This window comes from Silene latifolia, chromosome X, assembly GCF_048544455.1.
Source record: "Silene latifolia isolate original U9 population chromosome X, ASM4854445v1, whole genome shotgun sequence".
NCBI lineage: Eukaryota > Viridiplantae > Streptophyta > Magnoliopsida > Caryophyllales > Caryophyllaceae > Silene > Silene latifolia.
In genome coordinates this window covers 99879354-99902250 of record NC_133537.1, presented here as the reverse complement: position 1 = coordinate 99902250, position 22897 = coordinate 99879354, and the positions used below count along the sequence as shown (strand labels likewise).

At 38.2% G+C, this 22897-nt stretch overlaps 1 pseudogene; it reads right to left on the bottom strand.

Annotated features, from left to right (window-relative positions):
• Positions 1-9674: 9674 nt before the first annotated feature.
• LOC141625625 (small nucleolar RNA R71) lies at positions 9675-9773 on the bottom strand (annotated as a pseudogene).
• Positions 9774-22897: the final 13124 nt, after the last annotated feature.

The following is a 22897-nucleotide window of genomic DNA, read 5'->3' as shown; positions in this document are numbered from 1 at the left end:
TCAAAGGGCAACAAGTTACCTTGTGATCTTCTAGACATGCAAAATATCAAACAACTCGAAAATAATTAGAATAAACCTTGAGGAGTTTTACTTCCCCAAGGCAAAGAAAGACACAACTAATAACAATTTAAGAAAATCTAAATCAAGTTAACACCGTCCCCAGCAACGGCGCCATTTTTGGGTCGAACTAACTTCGAGGTTTAGTTTTCGGTACTTGTCGTTAGGAGCACCTAGACCAAAACACAATTTATAACTCCACAAACAACTCTACAATTAGTAAAGAGGCAAGTAAAGGTCCGATCCCAAGGGACGGGAATTGAGATGAGATTTTCAATTGAAACTAGTAGTGTATAGGGGTGTCACAATTTGGGGTTTGAAGTAGAAGATCACTAAACTAAATAGCAATAAAAGTAAACAAGCAAGATGATTTAAAAGGGATGTAAACAATTGATAAAAGGCACTAGGGTGTCATGGGGTCATAGGGGATTCATGGGAATTGATCATACAAACATATTCTCAAATTATAAGCAATCAATTATTGTTGTGATGGATCGAGTTGGTTTATATCTTACAATCCTAGGAAAGTTTGGGTCCCGGAGCCGAATCGATTAGATTGTACAACACCTACAAGTCGACTTAATCTTCCCTACTCAACTATATGCAAGGTCTAATGAGACTCGAGTTGGTTTATGTCTTACAAGTCTCATTGAAAAGATAGGTGATGAGTAAAAAATGCAAGGATTCATAGGCTCGCATTTCATCAAACATAACATGTGCATACGTTGAAATCACAACAAGCAAGCAAATAAACTATGAAAACATATTATATTAAGCATGAATCATCCCCCATGTTGGTTTTCCCTAATTACCCATTAACCCTAGCTAAGGAAACTACTCACTCATTATCATGTTGAACATGCTCGCAAGGTGAACAAAAGAGAGATTAAGGAAATGATATTTGTATTAAGACTTTATTAAAAGTTGATTACAAGATTAGAGAGATTTGATTGATTTAAACTACACTAGAGACTGCTAAAAAGAACATGATAATCTAATTAGCCTAATGGGGTATTTATAGTGGGGATTAGGTACATAAATTAGGGTTTACTAAGGGCTTAAATAATGATTAAGTCCTTTAGGAATCGCCGGTCTCAAGGGAGACTCCGGTCTCCTTTTCGCCGGTCTTAGAAAAATATACGCATCCTTCATTGAACAAGTAGAAGACGGATTTAGTTGTCACACAATCTGAGCGTCCAGGGCACGGGACGGGCGGATTGTCTTATTGTTGGACGAGCGGATTCGTGGGGTGGACGGGCAGATTGTGGTGGTTTTGGACGGGCGTCCAACTGAGGAAGACGCTCGGATTGCTCCTTTTGGACGGGCGGATTGTGGGCAATCTGCTCGGATTCTCTTACAGCTTCTTCCTTTCTTCCTTTCTTCTTTTCTTCCTTTCTCTTCATAAAATCCTTGAGGATTTCCTCGGGGATGCAAGGATATTTTCTCATCATTGCCCATCTACTATAGTATGTACAAAGGCCTTCTAGTCTTCTCTTTTCTTTGATGCTTGGTCATTGAATTCAATCAATTTAGCTCCATTTTGCCATGAAAATGCAAGGTTTGCACTCCTTTCCTACCAAGGGATCAAAACCTCAAAGAATATGCAAAACAAAGGACTAAAGAAAATAAATGACCCAAATATGCACTAAAAAGCATGGGAACAAGGCTAATTCGGGGGCTAAATATGCTCAAATTATGGTCACATCAACATAGAGCACCATTTTGGACAAGTTCTTCATCATATATTTCATTTGAGCCATAGTTTTCTTCATCTCATATTATTGACCTTGAAACGTGCTTGTAACATCGTCACCACCACCCTCGCTTGAATTGGCATCTTCTGGCATCTTGGCTTTCCAAGATTAATTTGCTAAGAAATAAACAAAAACCTGTCTCTGTTAACCAATTTGATGCAAAACTAGTACAAATTTAACGTTAGTTTTAGATTAATAAAAAAAGCAACGGAATTTAAATGTTTTTGTTTTTGAATTTCATATGAGATTAACGAAAATAACAAGATATAAAGCGAATTGCTCTACTTCCTCGCAATAAATTCGACTCAACTCACAAGTAGCACTCAACCTCGCAAGACTGAATGTGTCTTATCTCACCCTCAAAAGAACGAAATAATAATCCTAATAACTGGCAAGTAATTAAATCAACAAGAAAACTTGTACTCCCTCCAATTTCATTTATTGTTCTTCTTTCCATTTCCATCCGTTTTTCTTATTATTCTATGTTTTGTTTTTTGGACAACTCTTTGTGGTCCAAAATTAATTTGATGTGGGGTCATGTTTATTGTGTGGTCCAAATTGATTCCCTTATTTCGTATGCCAAAAAGAAAGGGGAACAATAAATGAAATTGGTGGTAGTATTAAACTCTCCCACTTGAATGAATAAAATTGAATACAATGACCTATATTTATAATAAATGGACCGACTTATATCAGCTCTAAAGCTGTCCTAAAATGGTCCTAAACTGATTAGGAAAGAGGGCACAATTGCCATATTTTGCCTTGCTAGGATTAGGAAAGAAAAGTATAAGGAAATAAACAACAATCACCTTAAAGTTATTAAACTAGAATAAGGAAAACTAAAATTAGGAAACTTAAAATACTAGAGCAACTACTCCATAACCGACTTCACAACCGTGTATGGTCTGTAGCGTTGACCTCCGTGGTGACCTTCGTTGACCTTCCTTGTAACTTCTGTCAAGTTAACTCGTCAATGCCTTGCTTCTAAGTTACCATGTTAACTTGACTTGAGCCCATTTTGAAACCTTCGGAAATATGAGTTACATTACGACTAATCAAGACGTCATTTTCATTTTCTTCTAGTGCTCCCGCATCAACCATAGGGATCACGCTCTTGACAAAAGCATTTAGTAATTGAGGATGAACGTAGCCTAGCTTGCCACTATTTTTAGGTGATTTTCTTCTATCCTCCTGGACTTAGTAGTTTATAGAACTAGTGCCTATGATAGAGTATATATGCCCTTATATTGGTTCCCTTTTATTTGGTTCCACCACTTAGATGAGGAAAGTGGCTATTCTATTGTAGATGCGTCATATTACTTGTTTGTGGGCTTAGTGTTTGGATGTATCACCATTTTGACAAGACCCCTCGCCTTACAAGAAGGAAGTTTACATCATAAATGTCTTGTTGTTTGTTGAAGGGGCGAAGTGAGATACGCTAATTATCTCGTATCGGATATGCTATTAAGATTAGTATAAATAAATGTCTGAGACTTAGTCACCTCTTTACTAGGGACGAGTAAAGGTTTGGTTTGGGGATATTTGATGTGGTGCTTATTTACGCACTTTTAAACCCTTAATCAACCTCCTTTTACATGTCAATCTAGCTAATTATCGTCATTTTCATAGTCATTTGCTTCCTATTTCATATTTCCTCCCATTTATGGTCATTTTTTTTAGGAAAGGAGATAATTGGAGCGGTTTTAGCATGAGTTTGGGCTAAAATGAAGGCAAATCATCTCACTTAATTATTGGCAAAGAAGAAGAGGTAAGGCACAAGGACCCTCTACGAGTTACGTGGCACTAATGACGAGAAGGGAGCAATCACAAGAGGAAATCGCTCTAACCCATACTAAGAAGTATTAGTTTGGCTTTGAAACTATGATAGATAGAACGGCGTTAAAAAATCAAGTCGTTTATGAGTTTAAATCATTCGATTCGGGGTCCTGATGAGTAAATGGCGCCCATTTTAGGATCTAAGTCAATCCGCTAGAGCTGAGCCTCAGCTCACTCAACCCAAGTCTCTGCTCTCTTGACCTAAGACCATGGTTCACTCTAATGCCTAGAGCCCGCTCGAACTCACCCATAGATCGAGCGGGGCGACAATTTTCTTAGCTTGCCCTAAACTTGTAACCCATATAAATACCATCTTTGTAATAATTTAGGGACAGTTCCCTTTATGCGTTAGATAAGCCCTCATAGATAGAGGATTGGCCTTTCTCTCTAGATTAGTTTAGATTTAATCTTTCCCCAATCAATGTAAATTTTCCTTAATTACTCTTGAAATACTTCTAGAACTAGCATTGTTCTTGGATTTCTTTGGGTTTGTATTGAAGATTAGTGACAAGTCTTCATCCATATTCAAGATTTACTTCATTTTATTGTTCAATTAGTCGTATCACTTCTCAATCTCCCTTTAATTTTTTGTTCATCTCTCATTCAGTTGTTTATTACTTGTCTTAATTATCATGCCTAGTTTAGATTACATGTTTACTATTGTTAAACGCTTTCTTGTTATGATTAGTGAGTAGTAATCTAGTTATGGTTAATGTGGGATTAGGGGAATGAATAAAGGGTGTATCTATTCTTGTTGAGTCTATCAAAATGGATTAAATGTTGTGGTTTTAACTAGTGCACATAAGCTGTTTGATGAAATGCTTGTTTGACAAACTTGTATAATTCTCTATTTGTTTAACACTCATATAAGATCGAGTGCCTTGGGTGTGTTAGACTATGCTCTGTGTTCGTGGGTAGATCGGGTGTACGTGCGAGCTAACTTACTCGACTTAGGTAGGACCGTAAGATTGAGAGCATCGACCCATATCTGACTACTACCTTGACCCAATTTAGACTCACATGTGTAAACTCCTTTTATTACACCCATAAACCCTTGACATCCTATTGCTTTTACTCAATTGTTTACACCCTTATTATTGTTGTTTTATTTCATTAGTTTAGTTAATTTTAAAATCCCAACTAATTATGACACCCGCATTAATTAGAATAGATAGATTTAGAACCAAAGCACACCGTCCTATAAATAGACCTTGATTAATCATTATGGTAGGTTAAATTTATAAATGTATTTGATTGAGTGTGACGACTAAGCTCACATTAATCATGTAACAAGAATGAATACTTGTGTCTAACCTTCGACCTTCAGTCATTCCTTTCTTTATCTTAGACACTAATATTCATTCTTTTACAATTTAATTAACACCAAATTTTTTTCTTTTTACTCTTAGTTTATTAAATTATGTTTGTTCTTACTTTTAGATTAATTTATAAATATTAAATTTTAGGATATATATTTTTTGATGACGAGGGGGTTGAATCCCCCTGGGCCCATGCATTCTCGTACCACCACATGGACCATGTAAGCCACCCCCTTTGGGGGCTGCAGTGGCCAAGTGATCATCGCCCCAGCTGGTAGTCGAACCCGGGACTTCTCAACTCCTGCACTTCTATAAGTTTCAAGGTTTAACCCGGCTACCAATGGACTAACACCACTTGGTTAATATGACCATGTATATAGACTGTCACTTGTTAATATGACCATGTTTTAATGAATGATTTCAATTGTGAAATTGTTTATTTAAGTTTGATTATATCTTTTCATGATAAATAATAAATTTCATAAGTTTGAACTTGCAATAAAAGTAGTTCGTAGCTAACAGCGAAAGTTAAGTGAGATTGTTATATTTTTTTGGGATTCTTGTTCAAAAACTAGCTTATATTAAGGGGTATATATTTGTAAAAATACTACCTTACATTAATTTCTTTTTTTTGAAAAAATCAGCTTCTCACTAAAATAAGAAAGGAATTTCTTACAAAGCACACCCACTAAACCAACTTACATAAGACTAGGAAACCAAATGAGCAACTATCTCATCTAGCAAACTATCATTTACATTTGAGAATAATCTAATTGACACATAATACTTAATTTGGTCGACTAGATGCTCAACAGTCCTAGGCGAGCCATTAAACAGCCGTCTATTTCTCTCTTGCCAGAGTAGGTATACAACGGCAGCTGCACAACAGCGTGCCCATTTCTTCCTCCAACCACGCCCTTTGTATTTAGCCAGACGTAGGAGTTTTTGTCTAAGGCACAAAGGTCTTCTAGTGATGCAAGGCCATAATAAGATTTTCTGTAAGACAGAATTTGAGAAGGGACAGATGAAGTATAGATGAGTTATGCTTTCTAATGCTGCATAACACAAGCTACACCTGTTAACTATAATCAATCCTCTTTTCATCAAGTTATCCACTGTGGGGAGGCCATTTTGAACAACCATTCTCACAATTATTGAGTGTCTAGGCATCACAACACTATCCATGAGAGATTTGGCCTATTACAGAGTTGGATGCTTATCATGAAAAACAGAATATACTTGATGCATTACTAGCTTACCTAACTTGGTCCATGCCTGTAAGCAGTCCTGTGCAGCAGCAATGGAACCTGCCTGAGCAATAAATTCATCTCTAGTGGCCAACAGAGCTTTCCTAACTGTTGTAGAGTTGCAACCTGGCTTTATACTCCAACAGTCAGCTCTTTGGAAATAATAATGTGTACACCAGTGCACCTTTACTGACTGGGTGTCATGGCTTAATCTCCAGAACATCTTGAGCAACAAAGACTTGCTCCAGCTAAGAATCTCACGAATGTCAAACCCACCCTGAGTTCTGGACCTGCAAACCTTTTTCCAGGTGAAGAATACCATTCTCCTAGTGTTACTCTGATAATTCCAAAGAAATTCCCTACATAGCTTATCAATCTCCTGCATGACCCTTTTAGGCAGAAGGAAGCTTGCACGCCAAAATCTCTCAATGCCAAAAATGACTGAATTAAGGAGCTGCACTTTCCCAGCATAAGACAAAAAGGTATTAGCCCAATGCTTAATTTTAGTTGTAATTTTCTGCAACAAGGAATGATACATGTTCCTAGTCAACCTAGAGGAGTGAAGAGGGACCCCTAGGTATCTAAAGGAGAAAACTCACTCCAAATAGCTAGTCTCATTTAGAATCGGATTCTTAACCTCCTGATGCACACCACCAAAATATATGTTTGTTTTAGTTGGGTTAGGTTGAAGGCCAGATAACTCAGCAATTACGGCCAAAGAATTTTCTAATACTTTGACAGAAGGACAATCTCCTCTTATAAAAACCAGGAGATCATCAGCAAAAATAAGATGGGATAACCCAATCCTACAACATTTGGGGTGGTAACTGAAATTGGGTTGCTAAGGTAGTCTCCTCTTTATTCGGGAAAGAAATTCCATGCAGAGAAAAAAAATCAAAGGGGAGAGCGGATCCCCTTGCCTCAGTCATCTATGACCCTAAAAATAACCCACAGAAGTACCATTTATGTTTAGGGAAAACCTGGGCGAGGTAACACAGGTGATGTGACTCATATTTGAGCACATTTAGTCCCCGAATTAAACTCATTCCTATGCTTTATAGCACTTATTTGGGTTATTTACTATCTTTAGTTTTCCGTTTGGCATATTCTTTGAGGTTTTGTCTCCTTGGTAGGGAAGGATTGCTAACTTTGCATTTACATGGCGAAATGGAGCTAAATTGATCGCATCTAATGACCAAGCATCAAAGAGAAGACCAATACTAGAAGCCTAAGTAGATAATAAAGTGAATTGGGAAATGATGAAAGGATCCTTGCATCCCCGAAATGATCCTTGCGGATTGTGGAGGAAAAAAAGAAGATTAGCTGATTGCCCAGGGATCCGAGCGGATCATACACGATCCGGGCGTCTCCTTTCAACACCATTCGGGCGTCTTTAGGCCAAGACGAGCGGATCTCAGCACAGGGATCCGAGCGTCTCCCAACCAATCCGCACAGATCGAAGGTCAGAGAGCCCGTGCCACAGCTCAAGACGCACGGATTATGGCAGGACTAGCAACACGGATATGCTCATTTCCTTCGAGAGAAGCATTTCCTCAACTTTTCTTAAGGTCTTAATAGTCATTTAAGGCCTTAGTAACCCTAATACTTGTACCTAATCTTTAGTATAAATACGCTTTTGTACTACCTAGATTAGAATCATCTCTGAATAATCCTTTTATGCTCTCTTAATCAAGTTGTGATCATCCTTTAATTTAGTAATCAACTCTTAATCAAGTTTTAATACAATTCTCAATATTAATCTTTCCCTTAGTTTCTTTATTGTTCTTCATTTATTTTGGGTAATTAGAAGATTATTTGGGTTTATTTGGAGGATTGACAACCTTCCATCAATCATCAAGTACTTCTATTATTCTTAGCTTTATTATTTGGAATCATCTTCATAGGTATAATTCTCTCTTAATATTATTTAATTATTGTTAATTACTTTTATTTATTCATCATGTTTTGCCTTGCTATTAAGATTGACAATCTTGTTAGCATGTTGAACTTGATAATGAGTGAGTAGTTTCCTTAACTACGGTTAATGGGGAATTAAGGGAAACCAACATGAGGATTGATTCATGCTTAATCTAGTATGTTTTCATAATTAATTTGCTTGCTTGTTGTGATTTTAACTTATGCACATGTTATGTTTTATGAAATGCGAGCCTATGAATAATCCTTGTATTTTTTACCCATCATTTATCTTTTCAATGAGACTTGTAAGCTTATACACCAACTCGAGTCTCATTAGACCATGCATATAGTTGAATAGAAAGGATTAAGTCGACTTATAGGTGTTGTACAATCTAATTGATTCAGCTCCGGGACGCAAACCTTCCTAGGGATTGTAAGCTTATGCACCAACTCGATCCGATCACAACAATAAGTGCTTACATCTAGTAGAGAACATGTTTGTATGATCAACTCCCATGAATCCCCTATGAATCTATGACACCCTAGTGCTTTTAATCAATTGTTTACATCTCCTTTTAATCATCTTGCTTATTTTCATTACTTTACTTTTATGTTGTTGATTAGTTTAGTTGATCTCCTATCTCAACCCAAATTGTGACACCCTAAGACACGACCATATACAATTGAAAATCCTACATTAATACCCGTCCCTTGGGATCCGACCTTTACTTGCCTCTTTACTAAGAGTAGTTTGTAAAGTTATAAATATTGTTTTGGTTGGTAGCTTTTCACGACGAGTTTGAAATCGCACCAAAAATGGCGCCGTTGCCAGGGACGGTGTCAACTTGATTTGATTTTCATTAATTGTTTTTAGTTGTGTCTTTCTTTACCATGGGTAAGTCAATCTCCTCAAGGTTGTTCTAATTGTTTTCGAGTTGTTTGATATTTTGCATGACTAGGAGATCACAAGGTAATCTATTACCTATTGATTTCGAAATTGAAAGGACCTTAACCAACAATAGAAGAGTTCCTAGAGGTACTTCAAGAGTTGTAGGTATTAGTGAAATTCTGGACATTCAATCAAATAACATTGAGTTTACCAACCCTTTTGCAAGAGAAGGAGAGGACAACACAATACAAAACCCACCACAAAATCAACCCACAATGCCTAAATTTTCATCACATTCCGTACCAACCAAGGAGAACCTACCACATGGTACTCCTACACCACAACATTTAACCAGTAATTTCATTGCCAAAACCGCATTCATACAATTAGTTGAGAGAAGTCAATTTGGAGGGATGCCTAGTGAAAACCCTCATTCACATTTGGAGACTTTTTGTGACTATTGTGATGCGATTTCTCAAACCGGGGTTACTCAAGACCAAATCCGATGGGTATTATTCCCTTTTTCTTTGATTGGTGCAACAAAGCAATGGTTGAAGAGCCTAGACAAGGCTACTCTTGGTATTGATTCATGGAAGAAGTTGGCACTTGCTTTCTACAAGAAATTATATCCTCCGGAGAAGACCAATATGTTGATAGCCCAAATCACCGGGTTCAAACAAAGGGATGAGGAATCATTGTATGAAGCATGGGAGAGATTTAAGGATACTTGTCGTTCTTGTCCACACTATGGACTTAGCGAGTGGTTCCTTGTACAACAATTTTGGAATGGCCTATATGAAGACTCCCGAAACATTCTCATTATGGGATCCAATGGTATGTTTACCGAAGTTGATGACAATCAAACTTGGGCCAAAATTGAAGAAATGGCGGTTTATAATTCGCAATATAGTAGGCGTCGGAAGGCTACTAGAGGAGGAAAGCGTGAGGTAGATTCCATCACATAATTGGGTGCTCAACTAAGTGCTCATATTGACACCATCAATTTGAAGTTTGAGAAGTCCATGGCTAAACTTGAAGAGGCCTCCAAATCACCCAAACAACATGTTAATGTTATGGTGGCATCATCCTCAATTCCGAGTGGAGTATGTGAGAGTTGTGGAACTTTGGGACATGACCAAAGTGAATGTAGGGGAACAAGTGAATGCTTTCCAAGCATACAAGAGTGGCGCCCCTTATTCTAACTATTACAATGAGAATACCAAATTCCATCCCAATCTTTCATACAAAAGCCAAAATGTTCAAAACCTTCAACCAACATACACCCCACCTCCAATGAGAAACCAAGCTCAAAGACCCTTTTACAATCAAAGTCAAAGTTAACAAAATCAACCTTCATACAATCAATCCAATGACCAAAGCTTTGATGTTCAAAAAGCGGTCCTCCAAATGCAAAAGAATCAACAAGAATTTTTCACCCAAATGCAAAAAGATAGCCAAGACAAAGACATCACCATCAACAACATAATAGCCCACACAAAGATGTTGGAAACCCAAATGACTCAATTAGCATCTTCTAGCTCTCAAAGATAAAAGGGGCAATTACCACCTCAAGGTAATCCCACAAGACATGAGTCAGTTAGTGCCATCCATTTGAGGAGTGGTACAAGGTATGAAGGACCGAAGAAGCCAATTGATGAAGAAGTTGTGGAGGCTAGTGACAAGCAAAGAGTTGAGAACTCTAAGGAAGAAGAACCCACCATCCAAGACGTTTCAAAGAAGAGAAATGAAGAGAAGGCTAAAGAAAAAGAGCCTATTGTGATTAGACTTCCATTTCCAAGTCGTCAAGCTAAGCCTAATTTTGATGAAAAACTTGGAAAGTTCATGGCTATTGTGAAGAACTTAGAAGTATCAATCCCATTCGCGGAGTTGATAAATCATGTTCCGGCCTATGCAAAGTACATGAAAGACATTCTTACAAAGAAGAAATCCATCCGGAAGGTAGAGACTATTGCATTCACTAAAGTGAGTAGTGCTATTCTTCAAGGAAGTTCACCTCCAAAACTCAAAGATCCGGGAAGCTTCTCTATTCCATGTACCATTGGCGACACCACAATCAACAAAGCTTTATGTGACCTTGGAGCAAGTGTAATTGTCATGCCATACTCGGTGTGCAAAAGGCTAGGAATGGGAGAACTCAAGTGCACCAATATTATGCTTCAAATGGCCGATCGATCAATGAAGACACCTTTAGGGATATGGGAGGATGTGCCCGTAAGAATTGCCAAATTCTTCATCCCGGTGGACTTTGTTATTGTTGACATGGAGGAAGATTCCAACATTCCAATCATTTTAGGAAGACCATTCTTACACACCGCGGGAGCGGTAATTGATCTGAAACATGGAGAGCTCACACTTGAAGTAGGGGATGAGACAATCAATTTTAATCTTGACCAGACAACGAGAGCTCCCCGACTACATGAGCCATGTTTCATGATCGATTGGTCGGACTCACTTGGAGCTTAATTTTTGGTTACTTGTCGTTAGGAGCACCTAGACCAAAACAATATTTATATCTCCACAAACAACTCTACTATTAGTAAAGAGGCAAGTAAAGGTCGGATCCCAGGGGACGGGTATTGATGTAGGATTTTCGATTGCAAGTAGCGGTATCTAGGGGTGTCACGATTTGGGTTGGGATAAAAAAGATCACTAAACTAAATAGCAATAAAAGTAAACAAGCAAGATGATTAAAATGTGATGTAAACAATTGATTAAAAGCACTAGGGTGTCATAGGGTCATAGGGGATGCATGGGAATTGATCATACAAACATATTCTCAAATTATAAGCAAGCAATTATTGTTGTGATAGGATCGAGTTTGTTTATATCTTACAATCCTAGGAAGGTTTGGGTCCCGGAGCCGAATCGATTAGATTGTACAACACCTACAAGCCGACTTAATCCTCCCTACTCAACTATATGCATGGTCTAATGAGACTCGAGTTGCTTTATGTCTTACAAGTCTCATTGAAAAGGTAAGTGATGGGTAAAAAATGCAAGGATTCATAGGCTCTCATTTCATCAAACATAACATGTGCATAAGTTGAGATCACAACAAGCAAGCAAATAAATTATGAAAACATATTAAATTAAGCATGAATCATCCCCCATATTGGTTTCCCCTAATTACCCATTAACCCTAGTTAAAGAAACTACTCATTCATTATCAAGTTTAACATGTTAACAAGGTTGTCAATCATATTAACAAAGCAAAACATGATGAATAAATGAAGATGATTAACAATAATTAAAAAGGGATTAAGAGAATTATACCTAATAATGATTCCAAAATGAAGCAAAGAATAATAGAAGTACTTGATGAATGATTGGAAGGCTATCAATCTCCCAATAATAACCCAAATAATCTACAATTACCCAAAATAAAAGATGAGCAAAAGAGAAATTAAGGAAATGAGGTTTGTATTAAGACTTGATTAAAAGTTGATTACAAGATTAAAGAAAGTTTAGAATGATATAAACTACACTAAAGATTGATAAGAAGAACATAATAACCTAATTAGACTAATGGGGTATTTATAGTGGGGATTAGGTACACAAATTAGGGTTTACTAAGGGCTTAAATGACGATTAAGTCCTTGAGGAATCGCTCCTCTCAGAAAAGATGCGGGTCTCCTTTTAGCCGGTCTTTCAAAAATATGCGCATCTTTCACGTAGCAAGAAGAGGACGTGTGGGTCTGTAACATAATCCGAGCGTCCAAGGGTCGGGACGAGCGGATTCTCAGGTGGATGGACGAGCGGATTGCTGGTTTGGACGCTCGAGTTCTGGCGGTGGTTGGATGGGCGTCCCTATGGTAAAGACGCTCGGATTCTTGCAGTCTTGGACGGGCGTCCTGCCTGGTTGGACGAGCGGATCTTGTCCCAGCCATCCTTTTTCTTCTTTTCTTCTTTCTTCTTCCAATAATCCTCGGGGATCTTGTCGGAGATGTAAGGATCTTCTTCATCATTGCCCATCTACTACAATATGTACAAAGGCCTTCTAGTCTTGTCTTCTCTTTGATGCTTGGTCATTAGATTCGAGCAATTTAGCTTTATTTTGCCATGAAAATGCAAGGTTTGCACTCCTATCCTACCAAGGAAACAAAACCTCAAAGAATATACAAAACAAAAGACTAAAGATAGTAAATGACCCAAATATGCACTAAAAAGCATAGGAACGAGGCTAATTCGGGGACTAAATATGCTCAAATATTGATCAAATCAAATATCCCCAAACAGAACCTTTGCTCGTCCCGAGTAAAGAGGTGACAAAACTAGGACCCTTATTTAAACTATCCTACTAATATAGTTGACATGAGACAATTAGCGGGTCTCACTCCGCCCCTTCAACTCACAACCAGACAACCATGAGGTAGGATGCCTTCTTGCAAGGCAAGGTGGGTCTTGCCAAAATGGCGACACATCCAAACATTAAAGCACAAAAAATCAAGTAATGGATACATCTACAAATGAATAGCCACTTTCCTCACCTAAGTGGCGGAAATTATCTAAAGGGGAAGCAATTCAAGGGTACACACTTCTTCATAGATGCAATTTCTTCAAACTACTAAGCCTAGAAGGATACCAATAAATCACCTCTAAGTTGTGTCAAGCTAGGGTACCTTTGTCCTCAATCGTTAGATGCTTTTGCCAAGAACAGACTCCCTATGGTGTTAGAAATACTGGAGGATCGCGGAATTCCCCTTCTTGCCTACACAAGAAGAAGGGTCGTCCCCTCTCTACCATGCACAAAAGTGGATACGATGGATAAAGGGATCAATAGTATTTGAGTTTCATGTGGGAGTTTGATTTTGTTGTTGTTTTTCTCCTCAATTTCTTGTGGCATTTGACATTTGAGAACATTTTCTTTTGAAAATTTTCAAAGTCACCCCAATTTTTAACGAGGGTGCCTTATATTTGAAGCATAGGAGTTTTCATTTTTGTTACTCCTCTTTTCTTTTGATGCATTTGCAAACTTTTTGACTTTTCATTTCTTTTCTTGAACTCAAATTTTAGAACAATTTCTTTTTGTGCCCATTCCCTTTTTGATGACAAAATATATGGTAGAACATGGATGAATGATGGTTGCATGGTTTCAAGGGTCACCTTGGAATAAACGGTAGCCAAGGAGTTATCACACCACAAGGTACTCTTGACTAGGCCTTAATCCATGGGTCAAAGGATACTAGCATGACACATCCTAGGGTGTTTTACAAGTATTCTAACAAGCAAAGTCTTAAGAAAAAAAAGCATCTACTAGGGCCTATATACATTTGTCAAGCTTCCCAAGTAGACGGTTTCACAAAAAATTTCTAACATGCAACTATATGCCATGATGCAACTAATATTTATACATCCTAATGCATATGCTTCTACCAACTAGTATGCCAAACAATCGAAATGCAATCCTAAATTCACATTGTTTTTACCGCATCAATCAAAATAAAGCCACATAGTCATTAACATAAAGAGGAAAAAGGAATTGGAATGATCATACCATGCGGTCTTCAATATCATCATGTCTCGGATGTGGCGTAGTCAATCAATATGAACAAGGATGAACAAACACAATATATGCAAAACAATATATACAAGACTACACTAAAAAGGAAATGAACATGTTTTTGATTTTTTCAATTTTTTTAATTTCTTTGGATTTTTCGAAATTTTTTATTTTTTTGGATTTTGAATAAAAGTCAAGTTAGAATTTCCCATCCCCACAAGTGTATCGTCATTGTCCTCAATGGCCAATACGATAGGAAATTATGCAATGAATATGCATGATTTCTAAACTAAATGCAAATTATACTAAGCTACACTACATGATGCATGTGTTTTTGTTATGGCGGAGAGCATAATTTAAATTAGCTCCCGATGCATATGCATGGACTTCCCCAAACCAAAATAGACATTATTTCTAACGTCTTGAATTTTGGGGTAGTTCATGCACATGGAATGCAATGCATGAAACTAAAGATTATCATTTTGGATTTTACAAGTTGGGAACAATAAAAATGATCACCTTAATGAAGCCAAGGTGTTAGTCCTCCATGTTGCTAGGACTCCACAAAATAAATGATCAAGATAAAATAAAAACAAGGGAAGTAGACAAACCATAATGGAGGTGTAAGAGTGTAGGAGCCTCCAAAGTTTGCTAATCTTCACCCATCGTATCATCATCATCCTCTCTTGAGGTATCATCAACTTCCATAGATGTGGAATCGTGTCCACTCTCACTTTCACTTACTTGTTTTTCCTCACTTTCCTCTTCCTCTTCTTGAGCTTCTTCTTCTTGAACACCTTCTTGGACCTCTTCTTCTTGAACACCTTCTTCTTGAACACCACCCTCTTCAACAATCATCTCCTCTTCACCCGGTCTACTACCACTAGGAATGCTAGAAAAGAATACTTCCCTATCCGCCCAACTAGGCAAAGGACAAGACGGATCAAGAAGTCCTTGCCTAGCTAGATGTAGGAGGGGCGGATATTGGGCCTTGTAAGCATCCACTCTATCATCATAAGCTTGCTTGTGCATTTCCCTCATGAGTAGTGTCATGTAATCATTTTCCACTTCGACATCCTTGGGTTTGAACTATTGGTATTCAAATGGGTAAGGTGGGGTGATAATGGAGGAGGAGGGCTCATCAATCTCGCCTCTTTGTTGTTGAATAATATACTCGGTCTCCTCGGATAGTGGGAGAAGGTAGTTCGGTCGGCGAACATTCAATCGGCAAATCTTTGAAGGCAAGGTGAAGGATCTAGCTTCATTGGTTAACCACCCATATTTGGTGTCAAGAGAATGATGCTTAACCCACTTAAACTTGTGAATCATGGTGTCCATATCAATGAGATGGCCTCCTTTAACCGCGACATAAGTGTTATCTTTGTTGAAATTTGGGTTAAAGTGCTTGGCCAAGTGGGTAACTAGTCCTCCATTTACAATGAAAGTGGTGCCCTCTTTACCACAATCGACATTAAGTCATCGTTTAACCAAAAGTCTTAGAGCATTATATGGCTTAGTAAATTCCCTTCCTATGTTCAAGGCCGACTCCAGAAGAACACAATCGAGCTTGGTAAGATGATTAGTGCCATTTCTTGCTATCAAAGAATTCCCAATGACCTTATGCCACACTCTAATGCCCGGATGGTGGACTAGTAGAGCACGACAATCATGAAAGCGTACAAATTTCTTCCCGGAAATTGCCATCCAAAGAGGAGCAGGGTCATACTTGTCGGAGATCTTTGTATATTTTAGGGTATCGCTAAGGCCTAAAATCTTACTCAATTCGCCATAAGTGATGCGTCTATCAACATTTGCGAGACGAAACTCGATGTGGGTTCTAGTCTCTACCCTTGTGACTTTTAAAGAACTCAAAAATTCCAAGGTGAGGGAGGGATATGTCAATTCTTTCATGGTAAACAATTTACCCAATTCCATAGACTCAAAGAAGGTTTTGGTTTGTTCAAGAACACCCAATTTTGACAATGCATCTTCACAAATATATTTTGTAGGCATAATGGTCTTCTTAGCAAAGAGAACAAATTTATCCCTGTGAGAGTCGGAAGTGAAAGTTACCTCCGGATAATTAGATAATTTCTCAATAACCGGAGTTGTTAATGTTGTAGCTTCCATAGGGGGACCTTGTTGAACCTCCAACCTTACCTCATGGACTACCAATGCCTTTGACAATTGTTTTGCTTGAAGAGCTTGTTGCCTTTTTGAAAGTGTCTTCTTTTGGGGTGCCTTGTTACCTCCTTTAGTTCTTGCCATTCTTGATTACACCAAAGAAAGATTGAAATCTTCAATTTTTAGTGATACCTAAATCGATTTAGGATGAATGTTGTTTTATATCCTACAAAGGGACTCAAAAGTTGAAGACTTTGGTGTTTGAATCAATTGTTGTTGCAAAAGGAGTGATTAATTTTTGTTGTGAGGAAGTTTGGATTTGATTTTGTTTAATTTGGTTGGGTGAATTTGGTTTTGGTGATATAGAGGATGAGAGTTTTTGGGGTTTTGGGGTAGTGGGTAGTGGGTAGTGTTTGAATGTAGAAGAAATGAAAATGAATGAGAGAAGAGGGTTTAAAAGACCCGTTATGTTTGAAACAGCAGGGGAGGACGAGCGGACCAATGGTTGGGACGCTTGGATTCTTCGTGTTTTATCTCAGGGAAAGACTCCACAGGACGAGCGTCTTTCAGCAAAGACGAGCGGATTTTAAATTTGAGACGAGCGGATTTCTGGACGGACGCTCGGATTCTGTTACAGGGAGAAACTTTAAAATTCAACAGCAGAAAGACGAGCGTCTTTCCTGTAAGACGAGCGTCCAGAATCAGACGAGTGGATTCTCAATGAGACGCTCGGATTACGTGGTTCCGATTTTTTGAATTTTGCAGCTCTGCCAGACGAGCGGATTGTATCTTAGACGCTCGGATTCCTTGACGACGAGCGCATATTCCTTTTGGCCGCTCGTATTCTTCCTTGACCACACGGATTCATGTCCATCCGTGGGTACTGCATAACCCATGTCATTTTCATTCTTCAATTCTCGTGTTCTTCATTGTAGGGGCACTACAAAGGCATGAATAGCCTAGGCAGTTGCTATCCCCACACTAAATCAAAGCACTACACATTAATAAAATCATAAGTCCCTCCCTCACTTCTCTCAAAAATGATGAATGTCTTGATCAAGGCACAAAAATATAAATCCAAAAATGATAAAGAATGCAATGTAAAAATTGAAATGCAAGTTAGGGAGTTATAATATTTACAAATGGTGGTTTAGGGAGGACTCCACCAAACTCTCATCCAATGTGAGATGTCAAGGGGGCATGTTCAAGGTGTTGTTGATGTTACTCAACACCTTGAAGAAGTAGTCGAAAGCTTGTTCGTTATCATGATAAAGGTCCTCAATAGATTTTTGCACTTGTTGTTCTCCGTGATGGTCTTGGTTCATAGCATTACCAATATAGGGATTGAATATCCCCTCGAACTCATCATCCCAAAGACCGCAAACTTCGTCTACTTGATCATTAAAAATTTCTTGAGTTGATAGAGACAACTCTCCTTCTTTATTGTCTTGGCCAATAAGGCCATCCTCTTCACTTGTCATGGGTGAGCCTCAAGCTCTCATTGTTGCTATTTCCTTGCTCTTTTGATGGAGCATCATCAACTTTCTTTTTCCATTGGAATTTCGACTTCTTCCTATCATCCTTCCGGCTATAGTGATCAACCATAAAGCATAGTTCATGCAAACGGGGAGCTCTCATGGTCTTGTCAAGATTGAAAGTTATGGTCTCATCTTCGACTTCTAGAGTAATCTCTCCGTGCTTCACATCTATCACCGCACCCGCGGTGTGCAAGATAGGTCTACCTAGGATGATCGGAATATTGGAGTCTTCTTCCATGTCAACAATGACAAAGTCCACTAGGATGAAGAATTTGCCAATTCTCACGGGAACATCTTCCCATATCCGTAACAGTGTCTTCGTTGTTCTATCGGCCATTTGGAGTGTGACGTTGGTACATTTAAGCTCTTCCATCCCTAGCCTTTTACTAACCGAATACGGCATAACACTCACGCTTGCTCCTAGATCACACAAAGCCTTGTTGATCGTAGTGTCGCCAATGGTACACGGTATTGAGAAGCTTCCCGTATCTTTAAGTTTCGGAGGAGAACTCCCTTGAAGGATTGCACTACTCACCTTAGTGAAGGCGATAGTTTCAAGCTTCCGGATCGACTTCTTTATCGTAAGGATGTCCTTCATGTACTTTGCATAGGCCGGCACGTGATTGATTAATTCCGTGAAAGGAATCGAGACTTCTAAATTCTTCACAATTTCCATGAATTTTCCAAGTTGGTCATCAAACTTAGGCTTAGCTTGACGACTTGGGAATGAAAGTCTAATCAGAATAGGCTCCTTATCCTTGGCCTTTTCTTCACTTTTCTTTGAAACTTCTTCTTTTGTTGGTTCCTCTTCCTTAGAGTTTTGCATAACTCCTTCTTTGTCACTAGCTTCCACAACTTCATCCTCAACTTGCTTCTTTGGTCCTTTATATCTCGTACCACTCCTCAAGTGAATGGCACTAACCGTTTCATGTCTTGGGGGGTTACTTTGAGGTGGTAATTGCCCCTTTTGTCTTTGAGAGTTTGAAGATGCTAGTTGGGTCAATTGAGTTTCCAACATTTTTGTGTGGGCTAGGATGTAGTTGATGGTGATGTCTTTTGCTTGGCTATTTTTTTGCATTTGAGTGAAACATTCTTGTTGATTCTTTTGCATTTGGAGGACCGCTTTTTGAACATCAAAACCTTGGTCATTTTGTTGATTGTATGGATTTTGATTTTGGTAACCTTGGTTTTGGTTGAAAAAGGGTCTTTGATTTTGGTTTCTCATGGGAGGTGGGGTGTATGTTTGTTGAGGGTTTTGACCATTTTGGCTTTTGTATGAGAGATTTGGGTGGAATTTGGTGTTTTCATTGTAATAGTTGGAATAAGGGGTACCACAATTGTATGCTTGAAAAGCATTCACTTGTTCATTTTTTCCCCTACATTCACTTTGGTCATGTCCCAAAGTTCCACAATTCTCACATATCCCACTTGGGATTGATGAAGATTCTACCATGGCATTAACATGATGCTTTGGTGATTTTGAGGCTTTTTCAAGTTTAGCCATAGCCTTCTCAAACTTCAAGTTGATGGTATCAACATGAGCACCAACTTGAGCACCCAATTGAGTAATAATGTGTGAGTAAGGCCCCAGGTTGGTGCTGCAGACTTGTCTCTGGTGGATAATGTGTGAATTGGAAGGCCCTAGGCTTGGCCGCCGGTGGATAATGTGTGAATATCCTGATCCAGGGATTGGCGGGATATATGGGTGTCTCGGAGATGTGGATTGGTTGTTAAGCATTTGCTTATCTTGACTGTTATTCACATTGTGGGTTTTTTCATGTTGTGTAGATATTCCTACTTAACTGTTTAGTTAAAAGTGTATTATGTAAACATCTGTGATGAACTAATTATTGGAGAGCAGATTGACTGATTGGTACTAGACATTAGCTGACTGGGAGCTTGGGACGTGAGATGGAGGACAATGGACCGTATAGAAGTCTAACTCACTTAGACATGTTATTTAGATACTTCACTTATTTTATTTCCGCTACGAGATTGTATTTATTATTTCTATTCAATTACTTGGTTGAATAAATTGTAATAAGACCGTTAAACATTTATTTATTTAAAGTATTGTGGTTTGTTTCACTTTGTTATTCACTAACTCGGGCAATCCAAGATGGTAACAACTTCTTTTATCTAGTAATTCCTAATTAAGGTTCTTGGATAAAAGGGGGTGTGATAAAGTGGTATTAGAGCAAACGATCCTCATGCCTAAACCAATGAACAAATAATTAATTTAGGATGTGTCTAATAAAATGAATCCTGGGTAGAAACTTTTAAGAGCCCCTCTTAGTACGGTTAGGAAAGCGCACCTAATTTGTACCATGACCCTCTCAGTTTTGAACCGGATACCTTGGAGAAGGATAACTAGAGATGGGTAATTAATAGAATGTTGCTTAAATATGGGTCTCTGGATGCTTTAAGCTAGAAAATTAACCAATTTATTGCAGGAGGATAAATTGAAAGGTAAGAAAATTGGAATGGAGGATGATGGCCTTAGGCCGTGTATGGATGTGGATGTGGAGTTATGATTTTAAGTTTGTATTATCTTGTCAAAATGCCTTATGAAATATTTTGTAAATTGAATGAGTATGAGCCTGAATTGCGCAATATGAATGATTGGATGTTATCAATGTGTGAATTAGAATTTCATGTCTAGTGATATGCAGTATATGTTTTCCCGAAACCATGTTAGTTATTGTTATTTAGCAATAGAGTTATTTAGAGTGTGATGCCAAGTTACGACAATCTAGCATAACTGGAATACTTGCTTTGACATGTGACTTTGTAGAAATGTACTATGGCTGAAAACTTGATTTCTTATATTTTTACCCTTATTTGTTTTGACTGTCATTTGCCTGTTTATTATCTATGGACTAAATTTTAATATGTGATAGCCTTGTGTGTTAGTTTCATTTGCTGCTAGTTTCTTGCTTAGGGAATTTACGGTTTAGGAGAAATAAATGTTTTAGTGGACAGTGGTCCGAATGTTACTATGCAGTCATGTTTTCGACCTATAATTTTATAAAATTTGCCATTTAATATGTACTTATAATTTAAGCATGATTCTAACTTCGCTGTTTATAGGATTTGTTTACATTTTCAAATTCATAAGCCACATTAAATCTTGATGTCATTATATTTAATGGTGATTTTTTTGTAAGTTGACCCAGATTTGTACCGATATGCTAATAAAATTCTGTTCAGACCAATTGAGTTGGCATAAATCTGGGTCAACTTACAAAAAAATCACCATTAAATATAATGACATCAAGATTTAATAAAAATATAATTTATAAAACATATTTTAAAACTACTTTTTAATTTTTTCAGAGTCTGACTAACCACTAATCAAACCTTAAAGTACGGGGTATTACAATCTTCCCTAATTAAAAATAATTTCGTCCCCCAAGTTCACCCAAACTACCCAAAAAAATAGACACCATCATACCAATATGTGGACATGGGCCACCCGCGCATTGGTTTCGAGGCGGCGGCACTTCTCCCACGGGACCTTGGTTTGCCAAAGCACGTCATGGGCCGTTACCGATTTGGGAGGCATTGAAACTGGTGAAAGGTTGAATAAGCCTGTATTTGTGGAGTCGCCACCAATTTTTATGGAAAATTGGAACCGTTCGAATATTTCGCGTCATGTCACGACACAAAGTAATGACATGAACACTAAGAACTCGTTACCCTTAGCATTCTATGTTTAGAATGACTCTCGAGATGCCAATGGACACGGATGTCCAGAGATAACTGGAGTAAGGGGTGAGGGTATGTATTAGGAAGTTCTTTAATTTGAACACCTAATCCCGCCCGCCTCGATATCGGCCTCTACTAATGATTAGTGTAACACCCCGATTTATGAAGGAGCCTTTAGCAAGACATTCCCTAATAAAACGGACTGTTACCATCTCGGTTTCCCGAGGTAGTGAATAACAAATTAAACTCCAAGGCAAAATATATAATTACTTTAACTTAATTATTACAAAACCTCTTTTACATCAAATTACAAGGAACTAACATAAATGAAAGTGAAAGTCTTCTAAATGATGATCTAGCTACTAAGTCTTCTGATCCAGTGTCTCACGCCCATCAAGCTCCCAGCCTATCTCATAAACCTGTCAAGCCTGCTCCCCAATATTTGGATCGTCACAGGTGTTCACGAATACACAGGGTCAACCACGAGGTTGAGTAGGGAATACAATGAAACAACAAAATATGATATGCATGCTCCTCCGTCACCTCCATCTCCATCTCAACTCATATCTCATAACCCGGAACACCCACCATACCGATCCCCTAGACTATATATCGACCGTAGCCGATCCGCACTCGCACCGAGGACACCAGGGCAAGTCCTGCAGAACCCGCCTGGGCCTTATCACAACATCATCTTCACCACACCACATCACCACAACATCCTCCATCTCCAATGCATATGAATGCTCAAAAGAAATTAATGCAACACAATATATATATCTTTGAACTGATCAATCATAAAATCATGCCGGATACCAAATGTTGTGATAACATACTCAATACGATCAATTCAGTCAATCACCTTCCAAAGATAAGAATCATAACGTAAATCAACAGCCACGAAGCAAGTCAACGTTCACAGTTTGGTCATACGAAACACAAACAAGTCAACACAATTCAACATCAACGATAATAAGTCAAGTGTAT